Here is a 22,074-nt window from a genome sequence, read left to right on the forward strand (position 1 = left end):
TTTCTTGAGCCAGTTGATATGACATTTTTTTTCCCCCCCCACCGGAGTACCCCTTTAACCACTTAAGGACTCAGGTCGTACAGGTACACCCTGCATTTCTCCAATCCCCGCTCAGGCAGGGACTGGACCGGGATGCCTGCTGAAATTGTTCAGCAGGCACCCTGTGCAACCTTCTGGGGGGGGGGGGGGTCAATTCAGACCCTTGTTACGTTCCTTGAGGGATGTAGTTTCCAAAACAATATGCCATGTGAGTTTATTTTTTTGCTGTTCTGGCACCATAGGGGCTTCCTAAATGCGACATGCCCCCCAAAAACCATTTCAGCTAAATTTGCTTTCCAAAAGCCAAATGTGACTCCTTCTCTTCTGAGCATTGTAGTATACCTGCAGTGCACATGACATTCACACATGGGGTATTTCCATACTCTGAAGAGATGGGGTTACAAATTCTGGGGGACATGTTCTCCTATTACCCCTTGTAAAAAAAATGTAGAAATTTGGGGAAAAAACTGCATTTTAGTGAAAAAAAAAATTCTCTTACACATCCATCTTTTTATGAAAAGTCATCAAACACCTGTGGGGTGTTAAGGCTCATTGTTCCCCTTGCTACCTTCCTTCTAATATGAAGGCCCTTCAAATCCACTTCAAAACTGAACTGGTCCCTGAAAAACTTCCGATGTGGGAAATTTTGTGAAAAAATTGAAAATTGCTGCTGAACTTTGAAGCCCTCTGATGTCCTCCAAAAGTAAAAACATGTTAACTTTATGATGCAAACATAAAGTAGACATATTGTATATGTGAATCAATATATAATTTATTTGGGATGTCCATTTCCCTTATGAGCAGAGAATTTCAAAGTAAAAAAAAAGCAGAATTTTAAAATTTTTCATCAAATTTGGGAATTTTTTTTACCAAGAAACTATGCAAGTATCGATGAAAATTTACCACTATCATAAAGTAGAGTATGTCACGAAAAAACTATCTTGGAATCAGAATGAAAAGTAAAAGCATCCCAGAGTTATTAATGCTTAAAGTGACAGTGGTCAGATGTGCAAAAAATGCTCGGGTCCATAAGGTGAAAATGGACTGAGTCCTCCTTTTTATATCAACTGGCTCCAGAAAGCTAGACAGATTTGTAAATTACTTCTATTAAAAAATCTTAAAGAGTAGCTACCACCATCCTTTTTTTATTTTTTATTTTTTTTTTTCTGTCCCAGCCTATTGCCCATCTATCCCTAACTCCCTCCCTGCCTTAAATATTTTTTTTTACTAGATTAAAAAGGCCTTTTTGTCTGCCTGGTAGTGTGCTCACTTACTAGGCAGACTTCCCCAGCAGGCACGACGTCACTGATGCCTGCTGCGGCCAACACTTTAACCCTTAGTTAATCTATACAGGGTGCCTCTAGCTGTTTAACCACTACAACTCCCAGCTTGCCCTGACATCTATTGTCTGTCAGGGCATGCTGGGAGTTGTAGTGGTGAAACAGCTGGAGGCACCCTGTGTTGAAAAAAAAAAAAAGTTAGGGCCATGGCCCGTTCACCCCCCCCCCCCTCCGTGTTGTGAACCACGAACCCCGCTCTCCCCCAACCCCCTTGTTTAAAACCCCAAACCCCGCTCTCCACAAGACATACCCTAGTGCAGAATTCTGAGGCAGCAGCAGCGTATAAATGCCGGGAGGTGCGGCCAGCATGTGAGGCCAGGGAGCCAATGCGCTCTCAGCGCTTGCTCCTGCCTGTCTGATTGACAGGCAGGGAGCGAGCGCAGGCTGAATGAATTATGACCGATTGCCCGGCCGGCATTGGTCTGAATTCAAGCGTGACGTCACGCCAGCCTGCAGCCGGCCACTAGGAGGGAGACCCCTAGGGGGCCGTTTTTCAAAATTAAAATAAACTATTTTAATAAAAAAAAAAAATATGGATCTATATTAGAGATATGTTGTAGTACATAAGTACTACAAGGTATCAAAAAAAAAGTTTGGTGACAGTGCCCATTTAATCCTTTCAATAATTATCAGTTGCTGAAGTTGAGTTGTTTTCTGTCTGGCAACAATGCTCTCTGCTGACATCTCTGCTTGTCTTGGGAACTGCACAGAGTAGAAGAGGTTTGCTATGGGGATTTGCTTCTAAACTGGGATGTTCCCGAGACACGTGTCATCAGAGAGCATTTAGACAGAAAAGAACAACTCAACTTCAGCAGATCATAAGTACTGAAAGGATTACGATTTTTTAATAGAAGTAATTTACAAATCTGTTTCACTTTCTTGAGCCAGTTGAGATATATATATATATAAAAAAAGTTTTTTCCTGGATAACCCCTTTAAGCCAAGTAAAGTGCAATATATATATATATATATATATATATATATATATATATATATATATATATATATATATATATATATATATATATATATATATATATATAGCAAAATCATCGGTAGTTGCAGTATCTTGTAATACACTTTTTTTTTTTTTTTTTTTTTATTGGACTAACAAGATTTTGTAGAGACAAGCTTTCGGGATTCCTCCCTTTATCAAGTCATAAGCATTTCTGAGCTCACAAGGAGAAAACACAGGTTCTATCTCACAAAATATGCAGTGGTTAAAACAACATATGTGGAGAATGGACATTAAGTTGGGCCATAAATTGTATAGCAATAGGACGATAGACTACAGATAAGGATGAGGAGGGGGGGGGGGCTGGAGAGCAGAGGTGAGAATGGTGGTTACGCTGGATGGACAATATTGCTACAGAGCCATAGACTGAAGATAAGACTTAGACAGGGGAGGGGGAGCAGGGGTGTAATGGTGTTAGAGCAGGGAGAGGGGAGAGAGTTTAGCAAAGGTTATAGGAAATTTTGATAATGGGATAAGAAGCTTAAATCCACATTAAGTCCTCTGTTCTTGGAGTCCTAAAGAACTATTATTTTGGCTTCAAATGTCTTTCTTTCCTGTGTGTTCTTGAAGTTTCCTTTCAGGATCTTGATTTTGAGGTCCTGTAGGGAGTGACCTGTTTGGGTGAAATGGTGTCCAACTGTGGTGCAATAGTCCTTTTCTCTATGGTTGTTGATGGACGATCTGTGGAGGTTCATCCTTTTATTGAGTGGCTGGCTGGTCTCACCAATGTAACATCCCAGGTCACACTTGGTTCATTGTATCATGTAGATTACATTCTCTGTGGTGCAGGAGTATTGTCCCTTGATGTTGTATGTCTTGTTGTTGTGGGAGGCCTCAGAATTTGTGCAGATGTGTTGACAGAGTTTACAGCGCGGTTTGGCGCAGGGTTTGGTCCCATTGTCTGTATTTGATGTGTCTGTGGGTAGTTTCTTATTGACCAGCTTTTGTTTTAAGTTGGGTGGTTGTCTGAAGGCCAAGATGGGTGGTTCAGGAAAGATTTGCTTTAACACCTCATCTTCTGCTAGTATTGGCTGCAGGTCCTTGATGATTTTGCGTATTTCCTCAAGGGTGGGATTGTATGTGGCTACCAGTGGTATGCGTGATGAGGTTTGTTTCTCTCTGTATTGCAGCAGGTGGTCACGTGGTGTTTGAAGCTGGATCGGTCTGTGGGTTTTCTGTATACAGATGTCTGTATTGTGTCCTTGTTTATAGTTACAGTGGTGTCCAGAAAGTTTACACTTTCTGTAGAGAAGTCCATTTTGAGTTTGATGGATGGATTAAATGTGTTGAAGGCATCATGAAATTGTTTGAGTTTATCCTCTCCTTCAGTCCAAACAATGAAAATATCATCAATGTATCTGTAGTATCTGTAGGGTTTGTGAATTTGGGTACTCAGGAATCGCTCTTCAAGGTCAGCCATGAACAGATTGCCATATTGTGGTGCCATCCTGGTCCCCATAGCAGTTCCCATCATCTGTAGGTATATTTCACTGTTTAAGCTGAAGTAGTTGTGTGTGAGAATGAATTCTATAAGTTTGGTGATGATCTGAGGGCTGTATTTCTGGTTGTGGGTCTGGGAGGAGAGGAACAGTGAGCAGGCCACACAGAGACGGAATTGAGGCCTACTCACTGTTCCTCTCCTCCCAGACCCACAACCAGAAATACAGCCCTCAGATCATCACCAAACTTATAGAATTCATTCTCACACACAACTATTTCAGCTTAAACAGTGAAATATACCTGCAGATGATGGGAACTGCTATGGGGACCAGGATGGCACCACAATATGGCAATCTGTTCATGGCTGACCTTGAAGAGCGATTCCTGAATACCCAAATTCACAAACCCTACAGATACATTGATATTTTCATTGTTTGGACTGAAGGAGACTGGATTGGACTAATAAGGCTACTCCTAACTAATATATATATATATATATATATATATATATATATATATATATATATATATATATATATATATATATATACTTTTTTGTCTTTATTTTCAACAACATATTCCATCCATATACATAAGGACACATAGAATAATCCAATATCTTTAACCCATTACCCACCCCGTACAACCTACTCCCGGGAAGGACAAAAAAAAAAAATGTACATAGGATATTTCAGGATTTATATTTATACATTTATTTCTTTCTCTATTCTCTTCTCCAACCATACCAAGTCTTCCTTATCTTTAACTGTTGCTTTTTTCCCCTTTACTCACTAATATTTCATAATTTTAGCAACCAAATTCTTCCAATGCCCACTATTTGGAACCTCTGAAGACAGCCAGACCCTCAAAATGAGCAACTTAGCACAAAAGAAAAGTTTTCTCAGAAGAACCCCTTGTTCTCCTCTCCCTTCCTGAATACCCAATAACACTTGTAAAGTAGAGAATTGACTTTCGACCTGTAGTCTGGTTTTAATTTCCCCTAAAACTTCCTGACAGAATTTGTTAATCTCAGGACATGACCAGATAACATGCACAAAGTCTGCTCCTACTACCCTACATCTGGGACACCTATCATCTCCCCAGTGACCTATTTTCTTTAAACTTACAAGTGTGTAATATACCCCATGCTATATTTTTAATTGAAATAATCTACAGGTGTTTACTGAGACAGTTGCGATGTTTCTAAGTGCTGCCTTCCATTGTGAGTCTGTGATTAATCCCAGTGCCTTATCCCATTTCTTTAAAAAAAATTTTTTTTTAATTTTTAGTAACTTCACATTGTAATTCTTATAATCTGACCATTGTTTTCTTATCTGAAACTTCCACTGTTCTAAACTCCTCAAATATGGTGTGTTTAATTGTGAACAAAGTTACCTCTTTAGTGCATCTATATGCTCTTTGTATCTGAAAAAATCTAAATATATCTATTTCCCGTAACCCAAATTCCTCCTGAAACTCTCTAAAGGATTTCAAGCCGTTCACTTCAATAATGTGTTGCAATTCACTATTCCCTCTGCTTTCCCAAAACCTTGGGTCAGGAACCATCAGGAATTCACTCAGCCTTGGATTGTGCCAAATGGGAGTGAATTTTGTCCCCCCTGTTATCTTACAGAGTTTTCTTTTAAAATAATTCCACCCCAAGTAAACATGAACATAGGAAAAGGAGGATGAAAAAGCATCCAATTTCAGTAATCTTACTAGGTCGCATCTCATTTGATTTTCCCGCCCATTCCCATTTCCTATGTTTAATGGCAGATAATATTCGGGGCTACCAATTCTAAATATTTTAGTCTTGCTCTTTTCCTTTCCCACAAAAAATGTATTCATTAGTCTTTCAACTCGAGTGAACCATTTATCAGTTATCCAAAAGGGGAAGGCGTAAAAAAATAAATAAATAAATAAAACCTGGGGCAGCACCACCATTTTCAATAGCGCCATCCAATCGGCCATATTCAGCGGCAACCTATTCCAGACTTCCAGTTTTTCTTTAGCATAATCTAAAAGGTCAAGCATAACTTTAATTCCCAAATAGTCAAGGGAGCCCGACTCACCCACTACCTGCATTCCCATTTCAGACTGCTCTAGGCTATGATCTTTAGGGAGCACGTATGATTTCAACCAATTTATTTCCAGGCCCCATCTCCCTCCAAACTCCTGAAAAACTTGTTTCAGCCTAGGTACAGTCCTAATCGAATCCTGCAAGTATAACCGCTGTTACGCCGAGCTCTCCGGGTCCCTGCTCCTCCCCAGAGTGCTCACGGCGTTCCCCTCTCTGCAGCGCCCCGGTCAGACCCGCTGACCAGGAGCGCTGCACTGTCACTGCCGGCAGGGATGCGATCCGCATAGCGGGACGCGCCCGCCCACGGGTCGCATCCCAATCTACTCACCTGTCCCGTTCCCCGGCTGTCATGTCCCGCCTCTCTAGGACGCGCACGCCGGATCTCTAAGATTTAAAGGGCCGGTGCACCACTAATTGGTACCTGGCCCAATCAGTGTCTATTAGCTTCCCTGCTCCTTGTGTATAAAAACCCACTTCCCCTTCCTGTCCTGGCCGGATCTTGTTGCCTCAGTGCCTAGTGAAAGCGTTTTGTGAGTGCCCTTACCAGTGTTTCCAGACCTTCTGCCGTTGCCCTTGACTATGAACCTTGCCGCCTGCCCTGACCTTTTGCTACGTCTGACCTCGCCTCTGTCTAGTCCTCCTGTACCACGCCAGTCTAAGCAGTCAGTGAGGTTGAGCCGCTACCGGTGGACACGACCTGGTTGCTACCGCCGCAGCAAGACCATCCCGCTTTGCGGCGGGCTCTGGTGAAAACCAGTAGCAACTTGGAACCGGTCCTCCGGTACGGTCCACGCCAATCCCTCTCTGACACAGAGGATCCACCAGCAGCCTGCCGAATCCTGACAGCCGCAAGTCGTCCGCATATAACGCAATCTTGTCCTCCCCCTTTCCCAAACCCCCTCAACGCCTGCATATCTCTCAATATCGGAGCGAGTGGTTCAATATAGAGGGAAAAGAGAAGGGGGGAGAGAGGACATCCCTGTCGGGTGCCCCCAAAAAGCTCAAATGGCATCTTTAAGTCCCTACCCAACAACAGCCTAGTAGACTGGTGAGAATACAACAGTTTAATGAAACCGACATAACCTGGGCCAAGCCCGAATTTACCTAACAAAATCCAGACGAAAGCTTCACTCCACGCTGTCAAACGCTTTTGTGGCATCCAGTGACAGGATGGAGAGAGTCACCCACACCAGACTGTATATTAATAAAAGTCTGTTCAAGATTGTCAAAAAGCCGCCTACCAGGCAAAAACGCTGTCTGGTCTGTATGGCGCTTTAACCAGTTTGCCAAGACTTTGGCAAAAATCTTGGCATCTACATTCAACAAAGATATTGGCCTATAGTTTTCTTTATTCTTTTTCAGAATCAGACCAGTTTGAGCTTCTAACATGGAGGGTGGCAGCTTACCCTCACAGATTCTCAGATTGTCTCCCACAATAGGGGCCCAAGGACCTCTCCCAATCTTTTATATAGCTCAAATAGGAGCCCATCTGGTCCAGACGCTGAACCTGAAGGGGAAGATCTGATAACTTCAACTATTTCTTCTAATGAAATAGGTAGACCCAAATACTCTCTCTCAGACTCCGTAAGCCCTGGGAGAGCACTACCATCTAAATATTCCTCAATTTCCTTCTCTGATGCTTGCAACTCTGAGATATGTAGATTTGAGAAAAAGCAGACAACCGTTTGTTGTATCTGCTGGGAATCATTAATTACTTGTCCCCTGTAGTTTATAATGCTATCTAATCCAGATCTCTCCCCTTGAGCTTTGATCACTGTCGCCAAAAGTGCTGCGGGCTTACCATTCTCTGCGAATTGTTTCTGCCCCCAGAGAAACAGCTGGTTCTGCACCCTCTCTACCTGATACCTAGCAAGCTCATCTTGTACATCATTAAGCCGAACAAAATTCTCCTAATTTTTTTAACTTTCATATACTTTCCTCTGACTCCACTTTAGCCAGCAGCAAGGTTTCCCTTACCCTGAACCCCTTTTTCAAATACAATATATCGTTAAACAAACCCCCCCCCCCCCCTATGTAGGCTTTCAGAGTGTCCCAGACGACAATTGTACTTGCCGATCCTAAGTTTATCCTCCAGAATTGGGATATATCTACCGCAAGTCCCTCATCTCTATCCATTATATTTAACCAATTAGGGTTTAAACTAAAACTCCTTCTACCTGTGGGCTTACTACCAGTCAAATCTACCTCCAGTACCTGCATAACATGATTGGATACTGATCAAGATTCGTTTTTAAAATTCGTTACCAGTCTGCTACCTGTCAAGTTAGTCATGCACATATCAATTCTCGAGGGAGATTTATTTGACTTATTAAAATATGTATATCCCTCTCTTGGACCATATTTATCTCTCCAGATGTCAAGCCACTGCTCCTCTGAAATTTCGATAGCTGCATACCGCTGGAAGACTTATTAGATCGCCCAGCAGATCTATCCAACTCTACGTTCATTAATGAATTGAAATCTCCAATAAGGAATAATGGTACCTCATGCCTTGCTCCAATAAACTCCAGGAGTGCGACCAAGATGACTGTGGAGAAAGGGGGGGGGGGGGGACATAAACATATGCAATAATAACTTCCACCCGTTCCAATACTCCATGTCTAAAAATGTACCTACCAAATTGATCTATACATTTCCTTTCCAATGCAAATGAAATTTCTCTATGAATAAACAACGATGTAGTTGGAAACCGGCCCATTTCTTTGCCTGCAGTCCACTGGAGTCTTTGGAGAAATGCTTCTCGGTAAGCCCCACTATTGCTGGCAAGTGTCTGGTTATCTGTTGGAATACTGCAAATCTCTTAACCCTGTCACCCAGACCTCTCACATTCCAAGAAAGAAATGTAATCATTTAATTAGTAAAAGAGAGATGGGGGGGGAGGGGAAAAAAAAAATAATATATATATATATATATATATATATATATATATATATAATGCCCCCCCTCAGAGTCAGACGTCCTCCCCTCAACCTACCAACCCAAGCTGTCCTAGACATAGAATATCTATCTCCAAGACTGTTGACCATCCTCCTATCCGCTCCTCACCCCCCAAGCTCCACCACCCAAACTCCCAAGTGGCGATAGACCTAAATGATTAAACTTGTCCAGCAGCCATTTATGGCTAAATCCCAACGGGTCATCCCCCTCAGTACCCTCAGGGAGACCTAAAATACGAATGTTTGATCTCCAGCTTCTGCTCTAGAAAGGACATTTCCTGCTTTGCCTCCAGCACCTCTTTTTTAAGTTTGATCAAGTCCTGAGTAATATCTAGGATAGCTTTCTCTGTCACCCCCACTCTTGCACACAAAATATTCATGTCCTCACGGATTAGCATAATATCTGTGGAAAGGCCCCCAACTTGTAATTTTAGCTCTTTCAAACCTGCATTACAAATCTGTCTCCTTCAGCATATGGGTCAAGATGTTTTTATTCCTTTCCAGCTCCACTGACTCCTCTTCCCCAAGGCATACTTTTTCTGTGGCACCTGACAGCCTCTTAGGCTCTATAAAAGGAGAGATCCTTCTTCTCCTTATTATCCTTCACCTTTACTCCACTCCCCTGCGAGCCAATATATTTATCAGTTTTACCAGATATTGCTTTATCTTTATGGGGCGGAGATGTTAAACTTTTTACGGCCCCATTTTGCTTACAGTTATATCTTCCCAGTTAAAACTATATTACTTGAGTCAGGAGACAGTTCCACATTCCTCCCAGATGAAGTTACTGTATCTTGCAGAGTCTATGAAGCAGTCTCTAACTCTCTTGTCTAAGAGGACCTCAACAAGAAATTGCAGTGGAATATAAATGCGCCGTCTGGAGAGGTAGAGAAACAACGGAGGCCACCTTTAGATAAAGAAGACCTAAGCATCAGTCCCCACAAATGTCCATATATCATGAGACATTAACGTTAAACAGCTTAGTCCCACATTCCAAAAATTATCTTCTGCTGACCTTAAATCGCCTCTGTCGTAGATAAGGTAAAACAATGGTGGGAAGTCACAAAATCATATCTACAAAAAGCAGTAAACTTCACTTCAATCCATATGTACATTTGCAGACAATATATCATAAAAAATTAAATAGCTATAAAAATTCTGGGCTTTTATCATTTAGTTACCGTCTGTATCCGCCTTCAAATATTGTAGATGCAGAATAAAAACATCCGACCCCATAACAGCTGACCTTGTTGCTAAAGGATTCTCTCAGATTATGCAGGAGAGCTCTTGTTCTTATCAGCCCTTCTCCCTTTGCTAGTGGCAGGCAATATTTAAATAACAAAATTCATGCTCTTCCCCAAGAAGTTACCTGCCACTTGACCTCCATATTCCAGCATTGTCCAACTCTCCAGGGATACAGAAGAAGGAGAAAGAAAGAGGGAGGGGGGGAGGTTTTTGTGGCAGTGAATAATAAAACGGTGGTGCTATGCATCTCTCACTCCAATTGCAAACGGGAGCCGGGAATGTAGATAATGGCAGTGATTTGCGCAGTTGCTAGAGTCGGCAGCGCAACTCTGTTAGTCCGGGCTGAATTAAGCTGGTTCTGCCTTGGTGCAGGTATAGCAGCAGATACTTACAGCTCCTGGAGTTGTCAGCGCAATTCTGATGTGACGGTGCTGTAGTGCTGTCTCCTTGAGGGTCCGTGTAGGTCAAATTCACGGTGCTGGCTCTCTGCTCTGCGGCAGATAATAACTTTGGTGTCCTCGTGTAGCAATGGAGCGTGAGGAGCTTGCAGATAGACAGGGTATTATCTGTCAAGTAAGAAAAATTGCTCAACAGCAGCATACCCCACTAGATAGTGATAAAGTCGTATATACAGTATATTGAGGCTGGACACGTTTGAGGATCACCATAGATCCTTTTCTCAGCAGCAAAGTTAAGGTATGATTGAAGCTAGTCATTTTCAGGGTATATATATATATATATATAGGCACAACTTAAAAGGCACATCTTTGCCAAATTAAAAAATTAAGTCATGTGGGTTCATGGTAAAACCTGGGTATGGATTGAATAGTTGCTTGAATGTCAGACACATCAAGGGGCTCTTCTAAAAATACGGAATACTATGTGATATCTATTTCTTGCTTGTAATTGTGTAAATAAAGTATATTGGTCAACATGTAAATTTGTCTATGTCAGACCATATTGTGGGTAAATATCTACCTAAAGTGACTGATTTCATATGGATGTGGAAATGTGATAGGGGAAGGGAATTATATCTCGTGAATATAAAGAGAATGTGTGTTGTATCTGTGTAAGTGAGAATAGTGTATTAGTGAAGTGGAATATGTGTATATGGATATCCAAATAAAAAGGAAAAAGAATAATAAATAAAAGTAGTAATAAATGAAAATAGAAATAAAAAGGATAACAGAAATAGAAATGAAAATAATAAAAACTAAGGTGATAGTTGAGAGTAATAGAAAAAAAAATAATAAAAAAGGAAAAATGAAGACATTGGTGGGGTTGAATGTGTTGATCGAGGAAATAGGAGGCAAGGGACCTTCTAAGGATCCGTCAGAGTGCTGGTAAAACCGCCTGCCTCTGAAGGATCGTCAGATTAGGGCCTTCAGTGGTCTAAGAAGCCGAACAGTTCCAAATCCGAATTCAGACCTCGCGGCATAAGTGACTCAAACTCAAAGATTTTTTGGGATTCTGCTCTGGACATTTCGCCAATGTAGTTTCCTCCACGCCAGTCAGGTTTGATTGACATGATTACTGATTAACTTAACTGATTAAGGTTGATATTGTGGAAATCTCTAAAGTGTAAGGACAGAGGGTGTTTATCATTTTTTCTTTTTAATATTATATCTGTGTTCAAGAATACATGTTTTAAGTGCACGTGAAGTTCTGCCTATGTATTGTTTATGGCAAGGACACTATGATGTAAATCACCCCTTTGCTCATAGTTTAGGTATTCTTTAATCTCGAATTCAAAGTTATTTGCAGTACTTGTGATTTTGGTAGTTTTTTGGGGAAAATTAGTCGCCTTACAGTTTGGACATTGTCCATATCTGAAGAATCCATTGATGTTTAAACCGTTCTATCTTAGTTTTTTGAGTTCTGTCGTATGGTAGGAGCTACTTTTATTGCTAGATTGGGGGCCTTGGTATAAATAATAGGTGGTTTATCTATCTAGTAAATGATCTCCCAACATTTTGTCCTGGCATAACAGCGGCCAATATTTTTTTGATCACTCCTTCTATTTTCCTGTTTTGTGAGTTAAAAGGGATAATTAATTTTGGTGCTTCGGAGGTTACTGCATTAACTGTGGTGGTTGTAGGCTCAAAAAATGACGACCTATCCAGTTTACGAATGATATTTGGAGGTTGTTCAGTGGATATTTCTTCTCTAAAAACTGTTCTGTGAGTATCTCAGCTTCTTTTTCGAACTGTTCAAGTATGGTACAATTGCGGGAAGGTGACAACTGGTATGTAAAATAAAACCATTCTTGGCTACTGGTTTCCAAAATGTGCTGCAAATTAAATTGTGTTCTGTTGATGTGATAAGTAGATCTAAAAACTCAACTGAGGTGGCACTGATGTGTGGTGTAAAATTTAAGTTAAAATTATTTGTATTCAACATAATTAAAAAATGGATCCAAATCATCTCTTGACCCTCTCAAAAAAAAAAATGTTGTTTATATAGCGGTGCCAGGTCACCAGGTTCCTGTCCAGTAGGGGTAAGGTGGTAGTGTCCTCCCAATCTGCCATGAACAACTTGGCATAACTGGGCACGAATCTGGTGCCCATGGCTGTGCCATTAGTTTGGAGATAAAAATCTGTCCCAAATAAAAAATAATTATGTGATAAAGATAAATGCAATGCTTTCTAAAATTAATTCAATTTGATCTACATGTAAATCCATTTTGGTAGTTAAAATGTTTTATTGCCTCTATCCCCTGTTTGTGATTTATAATTGTATACAGTGAGCTTATGTCTAATGTACCTAACAACCAGTTAGGATTCCATGTGGTAGATTCAACTATTTGTATTATTTGTGATGTATCAAGATCTCCAAACTAATGGCACAGCCATGGGCACCAGATTGGTGCCCAGTTATGCCAATTTGTTCATGGCCGATTGGGAGGACACTACCATCTTACCCCTACTAGACAGGAGCCTGGTGACCTGGCACTGCTATATATACAACATTTTTTATTTGGAGAGGGTCAACAGATGATTTGGATCAGTTTTTAATTCTGTTGAATACAAATAATTTCAACTTAAATTTTACACCACACATCAGCGCCACCTCAGTTTAATTTTTAGATCTACGTATAACATCAACAGAACACAATTTAATTTGCAGCACATTTCGGAAATCAGTAGCCAAGATTGGTTTTATTTTACATACCAGTTGCCACCTCCCCCAATGGTTGCTTAATGTCCCCACCAGCCAGTATCGCCGGTTGAAATGCAATTGTACCATACGTGAACAGTTCAAAAAAAGAAGCTGAGGTACTCACAGAACAGTGTTTAGAGAAGAAATATCCACTGAACAACCTCCAAATATCACTTGATATGAACTGGATAGGTCGTCATTTTTTGAACCTACAACCACCACAGTTAATGCAGTAACCTCTGAAGTTATCCCTTTTAATTCGCAACACAGGAAAATAGAAGGAGTGATCAAAAAATATGGGCCGTTGATGTTGGGGGATCTTTTACCAGATAAACCACCTATTATTTATACCAAGGCCCCCAATCTAGCAATAAAAGTAGCTCCTACCATACGACAGAACTCAAAAACTAATAATAAAGAGATAACGGTTTTAAACATCAATGGATTCTTCAGATATAGACAATGTCCAAACTGTAAGGTGACTAATTTTCCCCAAAAAAACTACCAAAATCACAAGTACTGCTAATGACTTTGAATTCGAGATTAAGGAATTCCTAAACTATATGAGCAAAGGAGTGATTTACATCAGAGTGTCCTTGCCATAAACAATACATAGGCAGAACTTCACGTGCCCTTAAAACACATATTCTTGAGCACAGATATAATATTAAAAACAAAAATGATAAACACCCTCTGTCCTTACACTTTAGAGATTTCCACAATAGCAACCTAAGCAACAACAACAAAAAAAAAACGTGGTCTCAAATGGCTGGAGGTGCTCAACCCCAAATGCGGTTGTGCATTTATTCTGGGGGAGCAGCTCCTGCCCAGCATAAAACTGCATACAATGGAGGATGCCTGCAATGGACTACAAGTGCCACAATAGAATCCTACACCAGATAGACGGTGCGGATGTGTAACAATTAGAACAATACAATACAGGAATATAGGTGCACTACTGTGGTAGATGTAAACAGTGACACTGATGTTAAAATTGAGACATTCGCCAGTATATCCTTATATGAAGGACATACCAGAGTCCGCACACCAATGCCAAGTTTTCTCAAATGGCACAATAGCAACCTAACCAGTTAAAGGGGTACTCGGGTGACAAACATTTTTTTTTTTTTTTTTTTTTTTAGTTCTTTATAAGTCAACTGGTGCCAGAAAGTTAAACAGATTTGTAAATTACTTCTATTAAATCTTTGCCCTTCCTGCTACTTTTTAGCAGCTGTATGCTAGCAAGGAAATTCTGTTCTTTTTGAATTTCTTTTTTGTCTTGTCCACAGTGCTCTCTGCTGACACCTGATGCCTGTACCAGGAACTGACAGAGCAGCACAGGTTTGCTATGGGGATTTTCTCCTGCTCTGGACAGTTCCTGATACGGACATCAGGTGTCAGCAGAGAGCACTGTGGACAAGACAAAAAAGAAATTCATAAAGAACCGAATTTCCTCTGTCAATCATGTCGATCATGTCAATGAAACCTGACCGGCGTGGAGGAAACCTATGAGTCACCTATGCCTTGCCTTCTATTTCCTCGATCAACACATTTAAACCCAACAATGTTTTAATTTTTTATTATTATTATTATTATTTAATTTTTTATTTCTATTGCCCTCACCTATTTCTATTTCATTTTATTATTTTCATTTCGATTTCTGTTATCCTTTATATTTCTATTTTTATTTTTGTTTTCTATTTTCATTTATTACTACTTTTATTTATTAATATCCTTTTTCCTTTTTTTTTTTGTATGTCCATATGCACATATTCCACTTCACCAATACACTATTCTCACCACACATTTAAAAATTTTTTCATTTTTTTTTTACTATTTTTATTTTTTTTATTTCTATTACTCTCAACTATAATCTTAGTTTTTATTATTTTCATTTCTATTTCTGTTATCATTTTTATTTCTATTTTTATTTTCTATTTTCATTACTACTTTTATTCATTATCCTTTTTTATTTGCATATCCATATGCACATATTCCATTTCACCAATACACTATTCTCACTTACACATATACAACACACATTCTCTTTATATTCACTAGATATAATTCACTTCCCCTATCACATTTCCACAACCATATAAAATCAGTTGCTTTAGGTAGATATTTACCCACAATACGGTCTGACATATCAGACAAGTAAAGGGAAGTCGTCCAGCTCACCACCGCCGCCTCAGTGCACGGACTCGTGCGGACACCACGAAGACAGGTAAGTAGAAAATTTAAGAATGTCCAGCACAAAAGCACGATGCAAGAAGATGGTTTATTGTGAATTCACACAGCAAACAGCAACATGGATCATGGAGTAGAGTGACGCGTTTCAGCAACCTTAGTCGCCTTAGTCGTACTGAGGTATACTCAGATCCATCTGGCCCTTATAGTGGTTAGCACCGCCCTCCCCCACCAGGTGAAAACACCTGAGTGGACCAGGGCGGCGCATCTCCACACACAAGGAACAGATTAACATTTGTGTTCACACTAGACAGAAAACAGCACAATGAACAAGGCTGATCATAGATAAAAACTAACTGCGAAAAATCGTAGATGAGCCATAATACAATTAGTGTTACCAGGGATAAAGAATGACAAGTCTGTGTAAAAAAAACATAATAATAAATCAATAACTTAAGTTTACACAATAATATACAATGTCAGTCACACCCTTTATGTGTTCTAGTTTATCAATGCTGCACACAGCATAGAACCAATACCAGAACTGATGAGAAAATGTGCCAGGTCACAAAGTACCTATGTGTGACATTAATATATTAAGAAAAAAGAACCTGACACAAATCACTGATGAAAATGCTAAAAAATGTATGCATTAAAAACTATTCTCATGGATTGGATCCACATCCAAACAGACAAACAATGGAAGAAAATTCATATACTGATATTGTTCTAAATATAGATAATAAAGATAAATCCGAATGGATGTGGGACAACACATGAGAAATTATGTAGGTTCTATAGAAAAAACACAATGAGGAAAAAACACATTATGGGATATTGTACACATATTTTGTTTAATTAAAAAACATGTTGTGGTAGATATACGGCTGAGGAATATACCAAATAAGAAGAGAGGACTACTGACTGTGGAAATCTTTGGCAAAAAATTATTTGTTATTCCTATCACGTAGGAACATCAAAAAATGCTACACTATATAAGGAGTGAAAGATTTCTTTCGTGAGGGAAATACTTATGTTTCTGAACTCTACAGGAGGGTAGAAACAAAAGTAGGACACCATGTAAGAAATCAAGTATTGATATGAACTGCTAACTATTGTTCTCTATCATGTATGTATCTAATAGTATAACATGGTGTCCTGTCTTTTGTTCAAACCCTTCGGAGACCTAGTATCAAGTTTTAAGATCCAATAGACCTCGCAGTCAAGTAACTTTCTTCTGTGGTCTCCGCCTCGCAGAGGTATAGTGACTTTTTCTATGCCCTATACATACAGGCTACGAAATGAACCTGAATGTTTCTCTGCACAGTGTCGGCTCACCATGGATACGTGCCGGGAGTAGAAATGGGGGATGTCCGACAGGTACCTCCGAACTCTCACTTTCAGGGCACCCGTCGTACACCCCACATATTGGATGTTACACTCCCGGCACGTAATAAGGTATACAACATGGTGCGTATTACAATTTACAAAGTGTGCTATGTTGAATTGCTCTCCATTGGATGCTGACAGAAAGGTTGTGCTGTTGAACATAACAGAGCAGCAAGTGCACCTATTGTGACCGCATCCAAACGAGCCTTGATGTCGCAACCAATTAGTCTTGTGACTCTTGGTGCTCAAAAAAAGGCTAGGAGACACCTTGTTGGAGATGGTTCTGGCTTTTTTAGGTATACATCTAAACCCACTGCTAAAAATTTCAGAAAAAGAGGGGTCACCAGAAATCATGGGGATGTATTTTTGTACTACATTACGAATAGCCTGAAAGTCCTCACTATACTGGGTCACAAATATTATTATGTGATGCCCTTGAATCTCCATGTCTTCATTATTGGTGGGAGGGGAATATCTCCTCCCACCAGATAGAAGTTCTGTGCGACCACGATCGCGGGCAATATTTATCGCACGCTGGATATGTCGGTCGTGATAGCCCCTGGATCTCAATCGAGACGAAATGACCCCGATCTCGCGATCGAAATCCTCTTGTGTCGAACAGTTACGTCTGGCACGTATCATCTCACCCACGGGTACATTTTTCGTCACGTGGGTGGGATGACACGAGTCAGCCCGTAGGATGGAGTTCACATTAGTCTCCTTCCGGTATGTGGATGTTACAATCTTTTTGGTGATAATATCACCAGTCAAATAAAGGTCCAGGAAGGAGACAGTGGGGACATGAGATGACATGGTAAATCTCAAATTGAAAGCATTATCATTTAAATAATCTGAAAATTGTTCCACAGCCGCTACACCCGAGCCCCATATAAATATGAGATCATCGATATAGTGGCCGTAAAATAGGATGGAGGAAGAGTGGGGGTTACTGGGGGCGAAGATAATCTCCCTCTCCCACCAACACATGTAAATGTTGTCGAGAGAGGGGGAGAACTTCGCCCCCATCGACGCTCCAGTTGTTTGCAGGAAAAAAAATTAAAGAAAATTTAAAGAAATTATGTGTAAGAACTCTACCACTAGGATGATATACTCACATAAATCTGCAGAGTATTGTGAGTATGTATTCAAAAACCAGTTAAATGCGGGTTTGGCTAATGTGTGAGGTATAACTGCATATAGGGAGGTGACATCTGCAGTTACCCATGTATAATTATCTTACCAAGTTATATCCTCACACATAGTCAAAATATGTGCGGTGTCTTTAATATAACCCAGAATTTGACCGATCAGAGGTTGTAGCAGGTTATCCACCCATGAGCACAATCTTTCGTTAAGGGAGGATATCCTTGCCACAATTGGTCTCATGGGTGGGGGAAACACATCCTTATGGACCTTGGGGAGCGAATGGAATATGGCAATAACCAGATGTTTAATTTTAATGTACTCAGCTTGGTGCTGGTCAATAAATCCATTGGCTACCCCAAGGTCCACAAGGTTTTCCAACATCGGTCTGAAAGAACAAGTGGGATCGCCAGACAGTGTTTTGTAGGTGTTGGTATCATGCAACATGGTCATATTCAATTTACGGTATAGTCCTTTATCGAGGACTACAACCGCCCCCCCCCTTTATCAGCTTGCCGGACGATAATATCGTCCGACTCACTGAGATGGTCCAGAGCTATCTTTTCCTGGGGGGATAGATTGCCAACAAATTTTCTATTTTTCTTTTTCGATAACGTCAACAACTCCCGCTCCACCACCTCTTGGAAGTGGTCAAGAACGGGAGTCCTCGACAAAATCGGATAGAAATCTGGGTTAGAGGTAACAAATTCCGGTACCCCATCAACATGAGACATATTATACAGTTGTTGTAATTCAGAAACAATACACTGGTCACTGAATGTATACATATGCTGGCGAATATTAACCCTAGAAGGATCCGCACTAGTGCCTGTAATACAATCAACAAACGTAGCCACATTTTCATGCAAATTAGTTATAATCAGGTTACTAATTGTATCGACATGACTATCGGACATATTAAGAAAATGTTATTTTTTATTGTAATGTCTCTTACTAGTTTGTTTATGTCTAATAGAGTATTAAATAAGTTGTAACGGCAGGATGGAGGAAAAGTAAGCCTTTTTGAAAGGACACTCAGTTCGTAAGGAGACAATGTCTTTGCCGATAAGTTGAAAACAGGTACTGTGCTCACCTTCTCCTGTAAGACCGTGGACTCCTTGGACGTCCAGTGCTTCCTCCCCGTTCGACGTTTTTTGATGACTTAGAGCGATTCGCTGGTACCTTAGATGACGTTGGTAAAGGGGAGGAGGAAGCCGCCAGAGTGACAGGTCCAGATGCATCTGTTTGATCTCCAGAGTCCATGGAATCACCGTCAGTGCACGTAAAACTGACTTTGGAATCTTTAATGGAAGTAGATGCTTTATTCTTGGAGGTATGTTTGCATCCCCGCCCCTTTTTAAAGATGGATTTGGGGTTGGACCTGTTGTCCGTTGTTGGCCACTGATAAACCGCACTGGTTTGATAATCCTGCAAATCCCTCATAAACTTTTTTTGTTTGACCTCTGTGATGACTGACTCGACTTTGGCAATGTTGTCTTTAATCTTACTATCATGTTCCACGAAACATGCTGTTTGCTGTGTGAATTCACAATAAACCAGCTTCTTGCATCGTGCTTTTGTGCTGGACATTCTTCAATTTTTTACATATCAGACAGGTTTACATGTTGACCTATATACTTTATTTACACATTCACATAGTATTCCATATTTTTAGAAGAGCCCCTTGATGTGTCTGACATTCAAGCAACCATTCAATCCATACCAGGGTTTTACCATGAACCCACATGACTTGATTTTTTTATTTGGCAAAGATGTGCCTTTTAAGTTGTGCCTATATATATACCCTGAAAATGACTAGCTTCTATCATACCTTATCTTTGCTGCTGAAGAAAGGATCTATGGCGATCCTGAAACGTGTCCAGCCTCAATATATATATATATGACTTTATCACTATCTAGTGAGGTCTGCTGCTGTTGAGCAATTGCCACTAGCTCGGATTTTTTTTTTCTTACTTGACAGATAATACTCTGTCTATCTGCAAGCTCCTCATGCTCCATTGCCAAAGTTATTTTCTGCTGCAGAGCAGAGAGCCATCACTGTGAATTTGACCTACACTGACCCTCAAGGAGACAGCACTACAACACCACCACATCGAAGTTGCGCTGACAACTTCAGGAGCTGTAAGTATCCGCTGCTATACCTGCATCAAGGCAGAACCAGCTTCATTCACTCCAGCAACTGCGCAAATCACTGCCGTGATCTACACTCTTGGCTCCCGCTTGCAATCGGAGGGAGAGGTGAGAGGTGCATAGCACCACCGTTTTATTATTATTTGCCACAAAAAAACAAGTTACAGTTATCTCCTTACCAGACATAGGTGCATAGCACCGCTGTAACATTTCTGCAATTACATTGTTGCAAAACCTTTAACCCCTTAACGACCAAGGACGTATATTTACGTCCTTGGCCGGCTCCCGTGATATAACGTGGGGTCACACGGTGACCCCGCGTCATATCGTGTCAGTCCCGGCATGTATCTGATGCCGGGACCAGGGGCTAATAGCGCGTGGCAGCGATTGCGGTGCCGCGTGCTATTAACCTTTTAGACACGGCGTTCAAAGTTGAACGCCGCGTCTAAACCGAAAGTAAAACCTTCCCGGCTGCTCAGCAGGGCTGATCGGGACCACCGCGGTGAAAATGCGTTGTCCCGATCAGCTGGGACACGAGCGGAGGTCCTCTTACCTGCCTTCGGCGTGTCCCCTCGGCGATTGATTGCACAAAGCCTGAGATTTAGATTTGAGCAATGGACCGCCGATAACCCTGATCACTGCAAAGCTATGGCTTTGCAGTGAACAGGGTATAAGATCAGTGTGTGCAGTGTTATAGGTCCCTATGGGACCTATAACACTGCAAAAAAAAAAGTGTAAAAAATAAAAAATAAAAAAAAGTTAATAAATGTGATTTAACCCTTTACTTAATAAAAGTTGAAATCACCCCCCTTTTCCCATAAAAAAAAAAGCAGCATGTTAATAAAAATAAATATAAACATATGTGGTATTGCCGCGTGCATAAATGTCCGAACTATAAAAATATATACTTAACTAAACTGCACGGTCAATGGCGTACGCGTAAAAAAAAAAATTCCAAAGTCCAAAATAATGTATTTTTGGTTGCTTTTTATATCATGAAAAAATGAAACTTCAGATCACGGCGCAAAAAATGAGCCCTCATACCGCCCCATATGTGGAAAAATAAAAAAGTTATAGGGGTCAGAAAATGACCATTTTAAACGTATACATTTTTCTGCGTTAGTTATGATTTTTTACAGAAGTATGACAAAATCAAACCTATATAAGTAGGGTATCATTTTAACCATATGGACCTACAGAATAAAGATAAGGTGTAATTTTTACCGAAAAATTTACTGCATAGAAACGGAAACCCCCAAAAGTTACAAAATGGCGTTTTTTTTCTTCAATTTCGTCGCACTATGATCTTCTTTTTTTCCGTTTCGCCGTAGATTTTTGGGTAAAATGACTGATGGCACTGCAAATTAGAAAAAATAAGCCATCATATGGATTTTTAGGTGCAAAATTAAAAGGGTTAGGATTTTTTAAATGTGAGGAGGAAAGAACGAAAGTGGAACAACCTGTGGTCCTTAAGGTGTTAAAGACATTGCTGAACAGTTACAGTAACATTTCTGCAGTTGCATTATTACAGTACTCCTATAAGACATTTTTTTGGTGGATTAAAAGCATCTGCAGGTCATTTTGCCGGATTAAAGGACATTTGAAAATGTTTTACTCTAATTAGAGACTATTGCATCAATCATTATTTGTCTGCACAAAATACTACAAAATACTATGTATAAAGCCTGATGGGCTGTATTTGTGTGAGGGGCAGAAGTAATTATCGCTCCCTGCACTTCCAGGTGGGGCTTATTGGGAACAGGTGGGGGCATGGGTATATAACTTCCCCATCTCCTACAGGGGCGGAGCACGTGACGTTTATGGAACCCACCCAACCCTCCCTTATTTTATTCCTTCACTATAGTGCATGCCCTCTATAGGCGTGCCCTCATTGTGCGGTTATGGCACAACTCAGACCGCTATGCT

At 40.5% G+C, this 22,074-nt stretch overlaps 1 protein-coding gene across 5 annotated transcripts in view; it reads left to right on the plus strand.

Moving 5' to 3' along the window:
* LOC130291604 (ras-related GTP-binding protein A) overlaps window positions 1–22,074 on the plus strand; it is a 1,042,086-nt gene that overhangs the window by 531,856 nt on the left and 488,156 nt on the right. The window lies entirely within an intron of this gene.

The sequence above is a fragment of the Hyla sarda genome, chromosome 9 (genome assembly GCF_029499605.1).
Source record: "Hyla sarda isolate aHylSar1 chromosome 9, aHylSar1.hap1, whole genome shotgun sequence".
Classification (NCBI taxonomy): Eukaryota; Metazoa; Chordata; class Amphibia; order Anura; family Hylidae; genus Hyla; species Hyla sarda.